This window comes from Anolis carolinensis, chromosome 1, assembly GCF_035594765.1.
Source record: "Anolis carolinensis isolate JA03-04 chromosome 1, rAnoCar3.1.pri, whole genome shotgun sequence".
Taxonomy (NCBI): Eukaryota; Metazoa; Chordata; class Lepidosauria; order Squamata; family Dactyloidae; genus Anolis; species Anolis carolinensis.
The window spans coordinates 257156162-257173216 of NC_085841.1; the positions used below are offsets into that span (position 1 = coordinate 257156162).

General features: G+C 38.2%; 1 protein-coding gene across 3 annotated transcripts in view; it reads right to left on the minus strand.

Annotated features, from left to right (window-relative positions):
• The window catches only part of nckap5 (NCK associated protein 5), an 856064-nt gene that overhangs the window by 822009 nt on the left and 17000 nt on the right, over positions 1-17055 (minus strand). The gene's annotated exons all lie outside the window — the stretch shown is intronic.

Consider the following 17055-nt stretch of genomic DNA (forward strand, 5'->3'; position numbering starts at 1 on the left):
GTCAATTTGTTAGTAGCCAATGTTTTTGTAGTCAGTGTTTTCAATGCATTGCGATGTTTTGTTGCTAAATTCGTAAATACAGTAATTACTACATAACGTTACCATATATTGAACAGCTTTTTCTGTTGATTTGTTGTAAAGCATGATGTTTTGGTGCTTAATTTGTAAAATCATAATGTAATTTGACGTTTAATAGACTTTTCCTTAATCCCTCCTCATTATCCAACATTTTCACTTATCCAACATTCTGCCGGCCCATTTATGTTGGATAAGTGAGACTACTGTACTAGCACTTCTATGGGGTGACATGATCCTTGCTAGAATTATGGGGGTTTTTTTCATTTACTTTGGGTATTATTATTTGTGTTCTTTATTTTTAATCATATGAAGTCTGAGTTAAGAAGAAACTGAGAATGACATGGATCAGTTATTTCTCCACCATTGGTGAAGCTTTGAAAGCTTGCATGATGCATTATGTGCATTTTGGTTGGACAATAAAGGCATTGTTCTTTTGTGTTTTTGAATTTTGCTGCATTTTGCTGCATGGCCAACATGGCTATCCCTCAATATGTTATTTGTAAGAACCTACCTAGACCAAGGCAAGCAAAGTGTGATGCTAGGATTGCACATGGCCCTCAAGGTTGTGCTTGGGTTTCTTGGCATTCAGATTCTCTGGATTTCACTCACACCCACTCACCCCCCTCCAAAGGGCACATTAACTCTCTTGGAAAGACCCTGACCCTTTGCATCTACTGGTTAACATAAAAATGATCCATTTTAAGATATCCCTTCCATTTTGATCTTTTGTATTTTGGGCATTTTTATTGTCCCCAAGAGTCACAGAGCCAGAAAACTGACCCCTCACACTCGATACAATTGTCCACTTCTTATATAGGCAGACAGTAGCTCCTTCAGCAGACAGTAACAATCTCTTCCATTGCTTATATCAGTCTTTCTCAAACTGTGTTCCTCTAGGCATTTCAGACTTCAGCTTCCAAAAATCCCAGTCAGTTTAGCAGCTTCTAGGAATTGTGGGAGCTAAAGTCCAAAACACCTGGAGAAGCACAGTTTGAGAAACTCTGGCTTATGTAGAGGTTACCATTAGGATACAGACTTAGTCATAGTTTCAGCAAATCCATTGAAATCAATGGGAGCTGTGTATGAAAACAATGAGTACAAATTGTGGCAACAGTTGGTATGGAATGTCCTAAATGAGATCCCTCTTCCCCTTCTATCTTCAGCAGGTGTGGTTCCGAATTGTAAGAAAATAGGTCTTGCTTTCAACAGATAAACAACACATTTCCATTCTACAGAATTATAGCATGGAGTCATGGCAATTAAAGTGGAATCATACTGCTATAACTATGGAGTGGGGGAAGAGATCAAGAAAAAAAAAAAAGAATGGATGCAGGAAGATCAGAGTGGCTATCATATCTAGAACGTATCTCATGAAAAAGGAAGAGCAATTCTCTCTTTTAGAGAGGGAAGAGCAATTTCCTATTTTAAAGACCTAAAGAATTAATGGTCAAGGCATGGTTTCCTTTTTATTCATATTCAAGTACACAACAACCAAGCTTAAAAGCTACAGAAAGGAATACATAATACTAACACAATCATGGAAGGGCCCGTTTCCATGCTACATGCCAGATAATGCAAAGAGCTAATAACGGTATAGAAAGTGCACCATTATAAAAAACACAATCAGTCATTTAGGTATTAGACCGAATATTAGAAGTAGCTAGTCTAAGTGCATGCACTTCTACCCTGAGACCACTAGAGAGTACTAAAAAAGACAAGCTTGATTTATACCATACTGATCTCGTTGCACATCCTCATTTTGGATGTTCAAAAGCCTTTTCAGGCTGTCACTTGAAGAAATTTCTGATTATTTGCTGTTTTGCTGATCTGTAAATCACCGAAACACTCATCTTACTGCCATGCGCTCTGGTGGTGTGCATCAACAGCCCATTTCAGAAGAACTCAAAGTGATGAATTATTAACAATGCCATTCTTGGCTGGCAAACATTAATTTAAAGGTGTTGGTGGGGAGAGAAATTGAGAGAGAGAGACCAAGGGAGCAGAATGTCTTGAGACATTAGATTCAAGCCATCAAATTTTGAATGTGATGTTAACTACGGTGTAGAAGAGATTATGTACAAATATATTTTACTCAAAACTCTGATTCATGTTTTAAAGATTTATTTAAATCATGCAGTGATAACCATAAAGATGGCTGATGATTTAAGGCAACATTAAAATCACTGAAGATGTCAGTCAAATATATTTATAACTAAAATACTCAATTTTTCTTCAAAACACATTTTAACACAGAATAGAAACTACCTAGTTTCCTTTTGACGATCTGTATGCCAGGGGTAGGCAGATGCCAAGAATTAAAGGGCCAACTGCAATGGCAAGCATTTGAAATGGCATTGCATGCAACTGAAACTGCTATATTTATTTTATTTTTAGTGTTCCAGATTGTGGGGATACCGAATACCATTTTCAGGTCAAAGCAGGTCTCCTGGACAATATTATCATCTGCAAAAGAACATTTTGAATGATTTATCCAGCTGTTTGGGAGAGACAAAGACACACAGGACACCACCAAAGATTGAATGGCATACAGTCCTGCTAATAGTAAGGCATTTATCTGTCTTGTTTTGGCAGATATTATGGGAATGTATATCATTGAATTGTACTGATTTGACAAAAACAGTCCAGATTAGTCCTTTGTCACCCCACCTTTCCACTTGCTTTTCAAATGTCACAGTTTCCCTTTCCTTTCTAACATCCACAGTCCCCCTTAGCTTAATCCACTGCTGCAAACCGAGTTCAACATGCAAAAAATTAAGAAATGCATATACCAAGGGCCATTTCCTTAGTGGGTATTTGTGAGACATTTGAGGGCAAATAAAAATTCTGTGTGCCATTGAGTGAGAAGGTATGATCCTCTAAAGCAGAGGTTTCCAAACATTTCATGTTAGTGACACACACTTTAGATATGCATCATTTCACAACACAGTAATTAACTTTCACAATGCAACTGCAATATTTTAGTTAATTTTATAGTTAATGGGAATCTGGGCTCACTAAATGATAGAAAAGGAATATCACGTTATTCAAATGTTGTCTCATGTTGTTTCATGCTCTATGTAATTTGTAGCATGGATCAGTGACTTTTGGCATTCGTCTGCTATTTAGTTACCTTTGAGAAACAGAAATGTAAGCAGATACTTTTGAAAAATTATGTTCACAGTGGTAAGTAAATGCTTGTATTTTGGTCTTTTGAGTTTTATATAAACATACTTAAAAGTAACTTGTCATGCTCTACTTTTAAATAGGTTGGTTTAGAGTCCAGCACTTATGGAGAAATAGATTAATAACAGAGTTACGAATTATTTCAAGATGATGACTGCAATAATAGAAGAATACATCAGATTGAAACTGTCAAACTTATACCTACAGAAATCAATAGGATCTGTTAGGACCTCATCAGGTGGGCGGGGAGAAAGTGGGGGAAAGCAGAGGAAACCATCGTACACTGTTCCCTCCCATCTTTTCCAGTCTTCAGGGACAGCCAGTCATCTCACATGCTTACCACACCTTCCTCATCTTTCTTTTTCTTTCCCCGATTGACACCTAACGCCTGATAGAAATCTTCAAGCTTCATTTCCATGTTTCTTGGGAAACAGAACACCACAAAGTCCCACTAAAAGTGCCCTTACATCATCTGATGGCCTCTGAAGGACTCCTGTGGGGCCCTGTTTCTCAAGTGCATGGAAACAGAGCCCAACTCCTTAGTCATAAATCACATTTATTTCAATGGGTCAAATCTAAGTATGGTTAAATCTGGATGCAATTAATAATGAAATTAACCTTTTTATTAGTTATATCACTACTTTAGGCTTATAAAGAGCTATATGAGAATTTCTAAAACATTAGTAAGTTAATTTTTTAACTAATTTATAGTGTATTGTACTGTTTTTATATGTCTGTTTTATTGTAAGCCGCCCTGAGTCCCCTGTTGGGTGAGAAGGGCGGGATATAAATATTGTAATAAATAAATATTGTAATAAATTAGAGGCCTCAAAGAGAGTCACTTGAAGGTGTTTTAATTTACATTATGACAATGCAATGGATGTGTCAAAAAATTAAAATAAATTTAAAAGATGCAAGAATGTAGGTGCTATCAACTTCCATGTGTGCTTCTAAAAACTACATATTTTGAAGAAGAGCTATGATAAACTGTTAAAGCACTTATTAATAACAGATTGATTACCTGATAGGGATGCATTTCCTAGGATGATAGGAAAGCCAGGTTCTAGTCAGCAGTGGATTATGAATAAAACCAACTTTTCAAAATGGAGATTTTTTCATAAAAATGGACTTTGGGAGGTCAGAAAGAACAAAAATATTTTCCAATACTTAGGGTACATCTACACAGTAAAATTAATGCAGTTTGACACCACTTTAGCTGCCATGGCTCAATGCTATGGAATCTTGGAACCTGCAGTTTTACAAGGCCTGTAGCCATTTTTGCCAAAGAATGCTTGTGCCTCACCAAACTAACACTTGCAGGATTCCATAACAGGGAGCCATGCCAGTTAACACACTGTCATATATGAAACTCTCAAATCTAGCTCCTAAATCTGAAAACTAAACTTTTGCAGAAGCTTTAATAGTCCAGACTGGGAAGTATTTACAAAGTTGCTTGTTATCAAGAGATGAAGATAACCTTCTCTTCCCTCTGTTTCTGAGGTAGCTATCAAAGCCGTTACATGATTGAAAAGTACAATCATTTGGTTGATTTCAAATCAATGGAGAAATTAATGTTAGACTCCTCCCTGACTCCACTCCAACAATGCTTCACTTTTTATTTGTTGGTGCCCTGAACTTCCCCCTTTCCTCCTCCCGCTGCTCATGTTCCCACATTTGTGAGAGTGGCACGTTTCCCTTTATTGGGTTCTCTAGGATGCCGTCTCCCTGCAAAGTTTGCAAATTCATGTAAATCTGCCAACTAAGATTATTTTCCAAATAAGTTTCACACACACCTAAATAATGTAATGTAAAAGCTTGCTGCTAAAGGATTCCAAAATCACTTGATGAAATCCTCGAGGGTAGTAAACAAATGTTATGAAAGGTCATGGAGAAACTATTATCTATATTACTAAACAAAAAGGGCTGCTGTTATGTTCCAGGAATGCATTGCTGGCACTGAAAGCAAAAACTTGTACACAATGTCTTTTTATAAACTGGCTTGGAAAATAAATGGTTGCATTGATGTACTTCAAATTGCAGCAAAAGAGTTCGAAGTGACATCAGTTTTCACATTATCTGAGAAGAACAGAATCCATTGTATTGAAAGAGCTCCAGTTTCTCTCTTTCCAAGGGTTTATTGTTGCTAATACAATTTTTTCTGTTAATTATTGTTTAATGAGTCATGTGACTGTGACCCAATTCTTTAATTTTTGTAACATCATATTTTTAGATCTCACACCTCTCTTTCCCACACAAAAACACAATTTATGGAATGCTATAAACACTTGCTGTCTCTTTTGAAAGGGAAAAGAAACAAGCTTCTCTGTTCAATCTGAATTTTTCTTCTTCTCCCAGCAGGCATTCAGCTCTTAACTTTGGTTTTACCCATTGATTCTCCAATTGTTTTTATGGTGGCAGGCAGGCCATTTGATTACTTTCAATCAAAATTTCAGGTATTTTCCCCCAAAACAACGAAGCAGAATGCACTGAACTGAAACAGTGATTGTTATCTTTGCCATCATCATCCAACTGAAAATGAAAACAATCTGAACTCCTGGATGGAACAGCAAAATAATGGATATTAAATACACATCTGATAAATGATTCCTGATGGAACTCAAAACTGGTAGTCCAATTTTGGCAGATTGTTATGGGATGGTTTAGCATGCTATTCCATAGTCCATGCATTTACTATTTATGTGATGCCCTCAGAAGAACCTGTGACATGCATTGTTGTTGTTTATTCGTTCAGTCGCTTCCGACTCTTTGTGACCCTATGGACCAGCCCACTCCAGAGCTCCCTGTCAGCTGTTGCCACCCCCATCTCCTTCAAGGTCAAACCAGTCATTTCAAGGATACCATCCATCCATCTTGCCCTTGGTCGGCCCCTCTTCCTTTTTCATTCCATTTTCCCCAGCATTTCCATTTTCCCCAGCATTTCCAAGCTTTCCTGTCTTCCCATTGTGAGGCCAAAATACTTCATCTTATGTAAGATTATGAAAATGCCTGCTGTAGAAGTTATCTGTGGTGGGATTTATGTAGGTTTCCTCATTGTTCCCTGCAGTTCTATTCCTTTTAAAATAAACAGAAGAGTTAACTTACAAAGCAAGTAACCTGTTCTGGCAGCTGCTCACATTTCTACAGGGATTTTATGTCCCATCATTTTTATCTTGATGGTCTTAGTCTGGTCCAGAGAGCAACAACTAATGTCCAATCAGCATTTTTTGTGCTAAAATCTTTGTTTTGTATAATCAAACATCATCAAAACAAATGGTCTTTAAAGACTCCTGTCTAAAGGAAGAGGAGTTCAGGGACGGAAGATTTTATCAGTTTCAACAGCAAGGCAAACAAAACAAAAACAAGAAGGTACTATTTCTGCAACATATCCACTTAATGTATTTAAGAGCCCATATAGGCCTGTTACGGGATTTTAGATGAGATTTATCATTCTCTAACCTATTTCAGGATTATGTTTTAAATACCTTTGAAATCTATATAGTTGTAAACCTCATTAAAGGGACTAACTAGCTTGGTGGTTTCTGGCATCTGATTAAGTAGTAAAATGGTAACCCAGGACATGTGAGGAAAATTCCAAAAGCTAGTGTTCACCTTACTGAACAAAATCCAGTATTTGCAACAAATCAAACAAATACATTTCCCACAGGCAGCCAGGCAGTTAGTGATTCATTATCTGTCAGACATGAACATGTCCTACTTCCTGAATGGTAGTCAAGGGCACTCTGTAGTACAAAATGGGATGAAACTGCAGTATCATTTTGGAAATATCTCCCTTTATTTAGTGACCCTTATTGTAATATGTATAATCAAGATTGTAAAGAAACTCCTGAAAATCATTACATATCTTAAAACACTTAGGAAGGCATTGCCACGTGTAATGCCAAAACAGAGGGAAACTGCATGATAAAGACATTCACTTGCTTCTTCTTAGATATTTTAGGCCAGAAATGAAGGATTCATGGGTCATACAAAAGTGCATACGTTGCCAATTGTAACATTTGTAGTTTTCTTCTTTTGGAGTATTCATACATAGATTAATTTATTTCAGAGTTACTCATAGTTGGCTCATTCAACTACTTCTCTAGGAAAGCCAACTGTGGTTATTAGAGACTAGCTATCTTCTTTGGGTCATACTCTTTCTTCATAGCTTGGAGACCTATTCTTCATATCTTGTATGTGTCTTGCCAAAGAATCACAAAGCAACTTTACACAATGTTTTATTTAAAAATACATCTTACTGTTTTATTGACTCAACTGGATTGACATTATTTTGAGTCAGAATCACTACCTAGGTGCACTAGGAAATACCGTATTTATGCAAATCTAGTGCTCACTTTTTTTTTGCTAAATTACTTCACCAAAATTATGGTGTACATTACATTAGCATAATATGGTAATCTTAGTGCAGAAGAGGAAGCAACTTCAAGAGTAGCTGGAGCTCCTATTTGAGAGATGTCATCTCTAATTCAATTGCCATGGCTCCAAGTTATCCAATGTTCAGATTTGTAGTTTAGCAGCATCAGCAGTCTTTGGCAGCCCCCGTGATGCCAAACTATAGCCCCCATGACCCCACAGCATTGAGCCAGGGAAGTTAAATTGTATCATTCTATAGAATAGATGCACCTCAGTGTTCATTTTCCATGCTGAAAGCTTTGGTGTTCTAACACTTTTATTTTTAAAGAAGGAATTATAAGCAGGCAGGCACTGTAATGTGCACTTTTTTTGACCAAATTACAAAGAGTGCACTTTTTGCCACTGCGTATTACATTCTGGTTTCGGGGTTTTGAAAACTGAGGTGCACATTAGATTTGATGGTGCCTTAGACTCAGGTAAATGTTGTAATCCAGATATTGACCATGAACATTTCTTCTTCATTTGTGTCATAACTTAATTTGATGTTTAATAGGCTTTTCGTTGATCCCTCCTTATTATCCAACATATTCGCTTATCCAACATTCTGCCGGCCCATTTATGTTGGATAAGTGAGACTCTACTGTACCTGCTAAAGAAAAAGGCAATAAGAAAAGAGATGGTATTGACTCAAGGAAGCCACAGCCTTAGGTTTGCACAACCTGAGCATGACAGTTGATGATTAGGGGACTTGGAAGACTCTTATTTATAAGGTTGCTGTACCTCAAAGTTGACTTTGCAATAAAAAACAAAAGGAAAAAGACATGATAGGTTCACACAATCCCCCCCCCCCCCTTCTGCCATATGTGGCAAACTTAGGACCTCATCACACAGAGGTCCTGAAGCCAGGAAACAGGAGGAGGATTCACCAGGCAGCGTGGTGAATCCATGGGACAGTGGGGAAAACTATCACACTCCACCCCTCATTGGCCGTTTGCAATGCACCACCAGAACACTTCCTGTACCGAGTCCTGCCAAAAGTACTCTTGCATCATATGATGGGCTCCAGTGGGTTCCATCGAGGACATTTCCCGAAGACAATGTGATGAGGTGGCTAATGTAGAAATGAGTCCAAGATTGCTTCTATACAGCCATTTAATCCAAGTCAAGACGTGGATAAAAGACAATTGGTTCACTGCAGAGCACCTAAACAAGCATCCCCAGCTGAGATGGTGACCACAAAGATCCATTGATTGAAGATCAGTCTAATCCAAGGAATATTTTCTTCCTGCCTCATCCAGCAAGATGTACTGATAAGTGGCAGCCTATCTAATGAGAATTAGTGCTAGAGCAATTCAAGCAAAGCAAAAAAGGGAAAGCAAACATTCCCATAGGAACGTTGTGGTTTCCTTTCCCAGGAGAGGTGTTTACCTTCTAGCTGAGTTGTGTTTTTTCTCTCTGAATGCTTCAGCGCTAGCCCTGTCCTCGAAAGTGCTCTACATTTTTGGCCTCAGGTTCCTTCTCTGCATGGGATATATGCTGATCAGTTGCAGTGGATTTTATGACAATCTGGAATTTCCAGAGGGTTTTTTTATATGCTGTTTTCACCTGCATTTGTGTTGTAATGCACAGTGGGGGTGAACATTTTGTAGATACCCTAATCTCGAGCCAGATTCAATTTGGATGTTAATGCCTATATAGAAGAGAAGTTTGATAGATAAATTGGCTAGGCCTGTGAATTTAGGCTCAACAAACCTACAGACATAGAAGTAAAATTGTCAGATCTTTTAATTTTAGCTGGGATAAATGGTAGTAGGGATCACATTGTACAGTATCCAACGTTCTGGATTATCCAACGCATTTTTGTAGTCAATATTTTCAATACATCATGATATTTTGGTGCTAAATTCATAAATACAGTAATTACTACATAGCATTACTACGTATTGAACTACTTTTTCTGTCAAATTTGTTGTATAACATGATGTTTTGGTGCTTAATTTGTAAAATCATACCCTAATTTGATGTTTAATAGGCTTTTCGTTGATCCCTCCTTATTATCCAACATATTCGCTTATCCAACATTCTGCCGGCCCGTTTATGTTGGATAAGTGAGACTCTACTTAGTTACAAAATTATAGTCATGTAATTATGTAAATTGATTGAAGCGCAGTGGGGGGCATGATAATTTCTTTTTGCAATAGGAATTTAAAGGAAAGATACAAAGAAAAGAAATTTATTTTTAAAGTTGCCATTTAAAATGGTAGGCTCTCTTATCCTTTTACTAATGTTATTTTTATCACACATTGTATACTTTTTTTACATAAAATGTACACTTTTTATGTACTTTTGTCATACAGAACCCAAGGCAGCTAACAATGTATGCAAAACACAGTACAAACACTATTAAATAATAACTCTAAGCCTTCTAAGGTCATAGATTTTTAATACAGTTCCATAAAACAGTCTGCAAGGATCATCTCTTATCTATCCCACAGAAGCTTACAAAAATGAAATAAAGCAAATAAACCTGTAATTGGGAACACTGCATTGGATGAAGACTTCAGTCATAAAAAGAGAAGTTAAGCAGAAACGGAGTGGGTGGCAGACAGAAGAGATCATGATCAGGTTTCAAATTGCTTTTCTAGGTGGGAGTATAATATTAAAGATATTAATATCACTTGAATTGTCTCCTTTGTTGAAATTATGTAGGAAATAATATTCCTATTACTCTCCAACACATGCCAAACTGTTAGTACAGTGCAGTAGTGTTCCAATTCCATTTGTAGATTTTAGTAATGACTTTTCAAGTAGCATAGTGTGGATCTGTTGTAACAAATGAACTGTGCACATGGTGAATTCACCTCTCCTTTATTCCTTTCTGAATTCTGGAACAAGCTACTTGAGACTGATCAACACTAACCAACAGAATTCTTAGAAAGGGCAGTTGAGTAAGCAAATGATAAGAAAGGCTTTAAGTGTGCCTATGTATACCTATTGCTTCACATCTGTATAATTTAACTCTGTTTTACCATCCTGTGGAAGGCTTCTCTCATGTCCTTGCATGGGAAGCTGGAGCTGATAGATAGGAGCTCACTCTGTCCCCGGATTCAAACTGCCAACCTTTTGGTCAGCAGTCCTGGCAGTACAATGGTTTAATCCATTGTGCCACTGGGGACTCTACTTCTTAAGTAACCATGAACCTATACCATCTGTGTCTCTAAAACCATGTGGTCAATTTAAAAATGGGAGAGGGATTGCCAATTCCGTGCTCACTCTTCTTGAAATGCTATGTATATGTAACAACAAGTGCACACACACAAGTGAATCTTTGATATGCGAAGGAAAATTGCAGAAAAATGATCAGGTAGGAGCAAATTGAAATTGAAAATGTGACTAATTTCAGGCATGAAGGAAATGCAGACCCTAGCATATGTGTCTGCACAACTTGCTTTTAACCTCCTCATCTGTACAGACAACTAAATTCTTAGCCAGTTTTTAAAGGCGTGATTACTGATTTGTTTTATTAAGGTAGGCTCCATTAAGATTTTCAAACCGGTTTTCAAAACCACAGACATATTCTAAATAATACTGATAGATTGGATCCATTGCAGGTATGGTACATTCTATATACATGGCAGGACTTAAAAGCAGACTAAAGCAGAGTTTGTAAGAAATAGATAGCAGTGATAAATAAATGAAATAACTAATGATTAAGTAAAGACCACAGTGCAGTGAGTATCATCTATCTATCACTTGTATCCTGCTGGAGATATAAAATTCCAAGATATACTAGAAAAGCCTAGCAGAGAAAATCAAATAAAAACAGAAATACAGGTCTTAAAAACGTCCAACTATAATTCATTATCAGATGCAATATCTTTACAACTTAACCTACAGTACCATAAAGGCTTGCTATAAACAGGTAGGCTGTTTATTATTTTGTTTCTAAATGTCAAGGCAGATGAATACAAATTGATACTTTTTTGGGGTGGTTTTCCATACTGTTGAGGTTACCACTATAAATACGCTATCTTTACATTCCTGTTGTCATACAAATTGACTTCTTGGAAATAAGAATATGGAACATTAGCCCAGTACAGCAATATGCAGATGCTCTTCCGCTGCTATTTTGGAGTATACATCTAGCATCTTCCCTGACCTACATGGGCTGAGCATGGCATTCTATATAGAGCTTTTTAAATCATTTCCATTTGAATGTGCTTTCAGACTTTTTATGTTTAAAAGTATAGCTTTATTAGGGAACATGTGCATGGAAGTTTTGTCAAAAGAACGATTTTAGAACTTTACACTTAAAATGCAAAGGTCTGGGAGGATGTGAGGGAAGGGCTTAAAAACATGCCCATATCACACACACCCAGTTTGCCATGAATTCCTTCATAGACCTTAGAGATTAGTGAATGAAGGAATTCATATGATGTTTTACAAGACATGTTGGTCCCAGTGCATTGAACTGATTCTTAAACTAGCAGCCAATACGTCTGCTGTAAAACCCATTAAACATGGTCTACAACAGTGGTTCTCAACCTTCCTAATGCTGTGACCCTGTAATACAGTGCCTCATGTTGTACTGACTCCCAACCATAAAATTATTTTTGTTGTTACTTCATAACTATCATTTCGCTATGGTTATGACTCATAATGTAAATATCTGATATGCAGGATGTATTTTCATTCACTGGACCAAATTTGGCACAAATACCCGACATGCCAACATTTGAATACTGTTGGGGTTGGGGGGGGGGGGGGATGATTTTGTCATTTGGGAGTTGTAATTTATATTTCACTTACAATCAAAGAGCATTTGGAACTCCACCAATGATGGAATTGAACCAAATTGGCACACAGAATTCCCATGAGCAACAGAAAATACTGAAAGGGTTTGGTGAGAGTTTGGGAGTTATGGTTCACCTACTTCCAGAGAGTACTGTGGACTCAAACAATGACGGATCTGGACAAAACTTGGCACAAATGCTCAATGTGCCCAAATTTGAATACTGGTGGTGTTTGGGGAAAATAGACCTTGACATTTGGGAATTGTAGTTGCTGAGATTTATAGTTCACTCGAAATAAAAGAGTCCCTTGAACCCCACCAACGATCGAATTGAACCAAACTTCCCACACAGAACCCCCATGACCAACAGAAAACGGGATTCTGGCCTGCATCAATAGTGGAATAGCGTCTAGATCCAGGGAAATCATGCTCCCCCTCTATTCTGCCTTGGTCAGACCACACCTGGAATACTGCGTCCAATTCTGGGCACCACAGTTGAAGGGAGATGTTGACAAGCTGGAAAGCGTCCAGAGGAGGGCGACTAAAATGATTAAGGGTCTGGAGAACAAGCCCTATGAGGAGCGGCTTAAAGAGCTTGGCATGTTTAGCCTGCAGAAGAGAAGGCTGAGAGGAGACATGATAGCCATGTACAAATACGTGAAGGGAAGTCATAGGGAGGAGGGAGCAAGCTTGTTTTCTGCTGCCCTGCAGACCAGGACACGGAACAATGGCTTCAAACTACAGGAAAGGAGATTCCACCTGAACATCAGGAAGAACTTCCTCACTGTGAGGGCTGTTCGACAGTGGAACTCTCTCCCCCGGGCTGTGGTGGAGGCTCCTTCCTTGGAGGCTTTTAAGCAGAGGCTGGATGGCCATCTGTCGGGGGTGCTTTGAATGCGATTTCCTGCTTCTTGGCAGGGGGTTGGACTGGATGGCCCATGAGGTCTCTTCCAACTCTACTATTCTATGATTCTATGATTCTATGAAAATACTGGTCTTTGGAGACCCCTCTGAACACCCCTCGCAACCCCCCCTAGGAGTCCCGACCACCAGGTTAAGAAACGCTGGTGCAAGGTTCACTTCACAAAAAGGCATAAGAGTGGCTTCTCAAACAGGCAGGGGGAAATCTCTCTTTCAAGATCCCAACCACTGCTACCATTGAATGTGGGACACCCTGACAAAGCCCCTTTACATTTAGGCCAAAGGAATCTTTTTCTTAATATCCCACACCTTTGCAACGCCTTTTAAATATGGGATCTCTCAAATCTCACTATGACAGGGGGCAATCCTTCTTTCGGGATCCCAGCCACTGCCAGCTATAAACACTTGAGTCTGCGCGTGTGCATGTATAAGATGATGTGACACTGAGGTAAAGTATATGAGACGAATCTTCCACTGACTCTAAGTAGAGCAATTCACCACTCAGGAACACCGTCTTTATTAAAAACAAAGAATTATTTATTTATAGTTTCTCTAGTCCAAAAAGCGTAATTTGTTGCAAAGGTTTACTTCTTCAGTTTCATTTGTACATAATATAGACAATATCTTTCATTCTTTAACATTAACAACTTGACTGAAACTTTGTCTCAGCAGTATTCCTTTTCCTCAGCTCTATCTCACTGGAAACCTAAACCTGACTTCAGACATCTTCTTTCTAGCTCACCGGCTAAAGAACTGCACTAACTGAATTTCAGACTTCTTCCTAGCTCACCAGCTAGAGAACTTCACTAACTGAACCCCAGACCCACACAAGTCTTTCCTCTAGCTTCCCTTACTAGAAACATGAACCTAATTCAACTCCTTTTTAAAACGTTCCCTCCTTTTTCATCCAGCTAGCTCCGCCCCTTTAGTGCTAGCTTCGAAATGGTTACATTTCTACAGAAGCAGCTACGTTACCATGGTGACACATAGCCAATCAGCAGTAGCTAGTGTCTACCTTTACCACTGAGTCAACATTAAATAACATAGATAAAAATCCCCAATAAAATAAGGCTTTCTGTTACAGCTGGTCTACAAGGACTCATCACGTATCAATAAATGAATCTGTAGCACAGGACGAATGGCATCTAGGCTTTTGTGACTTCCATTATTGAGTCCAACTCCTTAACAACATCAACTGTTTTTCCTAACCCACACATGTCAAATGCAAGGCCCACAGGCTGAATCCGACAGTGTCATTTTACATGGTCCACAAGGCTTTCGGATGTCAGAGCAACATTATTACATTTATACTTTCTTACAATTACAAACAACCCTTTGAAGACAACCATAAGGCTGCTGTAGCTCTTGGTGAAAATGAGTTTAACATCCCTGCCCTAACCTATAGCATGCTTGTCTAAGTATAATTTATTGACTGTCTTCTTATTCATTGCAAAACTTTCTTCTACTGTAAGAAAATTGCCCCACTACCCACCCAAAATCAAACATTAAGGTTTGAGAAAAGGAAACTTAACTACTCTCACATAGTAGTAATTAAGGCTGATAAATGAGAATAACTGCTCTGAAAGGCCTTGGCAAGCAAGACACATAACTGTGGTTTGCTAAATGCTACTCGTGGTGCCTTAATGGAATTACTGCTTTCCAAAACACGAGTGCCTTTCCTTCCCCCAAGACCACAATTATCTTCCAAAGCTAAAGCAGTCTTCTTATTTTTTTACCTTCATCTTCTTCTGTGTGGTACAAACCCACTAAGTATAGACAGAAGTCCTTTTTTAGAAGTACAACTACTGTGGTAAGCCACACAAATGTTGTGTTTTGTCACTCTGTCACAGCTCAAGCCATACCATATTTGCTCTATAACTGGAGATTAGGGTTTAAGATTAGCTCATTTATGCACGGAATTCACCAGCAGGAGTGCATGGTGTTGACACAGTTCATGTGAAGAGCAGGAGGGGGTTGGAGTTGATTGTTCAGACTGGAAGGAATGCCAAGTTCTACTCGTATTCTATCTTCTCCAAATTGCATGAGATGGGAACTACATGTAAGCTTAATTCTTTTGTATCTTTGTTCAACTATGAAGATCACTGAGCTGGAGAAAGCACAGGTGCTATCCTACTCTGGACATCTTAATACAGCAAAGTTAATAAATCTAAATGTAGCAAAGTTAATAAATCAACTTTACTCCTGGAGTCAGTAACCACTCCCTTCTAAAAGTGGCTAAGAACCCAGTTATCTGTACAACTGAGGAGGCTCAAAGAAAGCTATGCAGACAAATATGCTGTCCTCAGATAGCAATAGGGGCAACTTTTCATGTCTTACAGAATTTCAAAACATTTAATAAAGGCCCTGTAATTTGTACGTATAGTGTCAACTTCAGGCATTTTAGCTGTTAAAGTAGAAATGATTCCACTTCATAGCACTTTCTACCTTGGATGAAACTCTTTTTTGATGGTTTGTCAGCAACATTATTGCACCATTACTGTGTCAAAAATGTATAAATGTATATGGCCATAATCCATTACAGTACCACAGTGAGGTCCACTAGATCTGTAACAGATATTCTAGGAATATTGTGAAGTGAAAATAATAGGGGGAAAGACAATATTTTCTAATGAACCCAGTTTGATTTGATGAAAGAAATAGCAAAGTTCATTATGTCATGTTAAGTTTTGCATTAGACTCCAACAGTAAAAGGAACTTCCTGATGCTAGGAGCTGTTTGACAGTGGAACAGACTACATCGGGACATGGCAGACTCTCCTTCATTGGAAATTTTAAAACATAGTCCAGCTGGCTAGCTATCAGGGATACTTTAGCCATGAATTCCTGAGCTGACAAAGGACTAGATCAATGGTTTTCAACCTGGGGTCCCCAGATGTTTTTGGCCTACAACTACCAGAAATCCCAACCAGTTTACCAGCTGTTAGGATTTCTGGGAGCTGAAGGCCAAAAACATCTGGGAACCCCAGGTTGAGAACCATTGGACTAGATTAAAATATCCAGCTCTAAGCATCTATAAATTTATAAATCAGAGATTCTTCCTTTCTTCCCTCAACAGAATGCGCTAAACCATTATTCTGCTATTTATCCCTCACAGCTCTTCAGAGGCTACAAGTGTATGGTATTATTTATACTGAAAGCAATGTCTGATTATATCACAAGGAATATTTTCTTTACACTGAACTTCTTTGCAAATTTTCATTGCATTGTAAATATGTTCTTCAAGGTGCACACAACATTATAGCACTATAGCATCTAACATACTTTGTGCTTCCTATTTATCAGCCAGCAAAATAACAAGCCAGGTTAAAACTAGATAGGGTGATTTTCTCATAAATGGTAAGAAAAGGCTTTGAAGCTGCATCTCCTACAATGATTCTTGGAATGTGTTGATTGGAACAAAAATAGACATTGCTCTTCTTTGATGAATATATGGCTCACTATCAACCTTTGGCCCGATTTATTTACATACAATATACACAGAACAAACTTTTCCATTTATTCCAGGAAAGACCAAACAAAGGTCATAGTCACCCAAAAGCCTTCCCCTGTCTCAGTTTCATTACTTGCTCACAGCTATGTATGGAAATCTTCCATCGAGGGTATCTTCCATTTGTTTGTCATGGAAGGTATTTGTCTACCACAGAAAAAAACAAGCAAAGGTTTCATGGCACCATAAAGACTAACATGTGA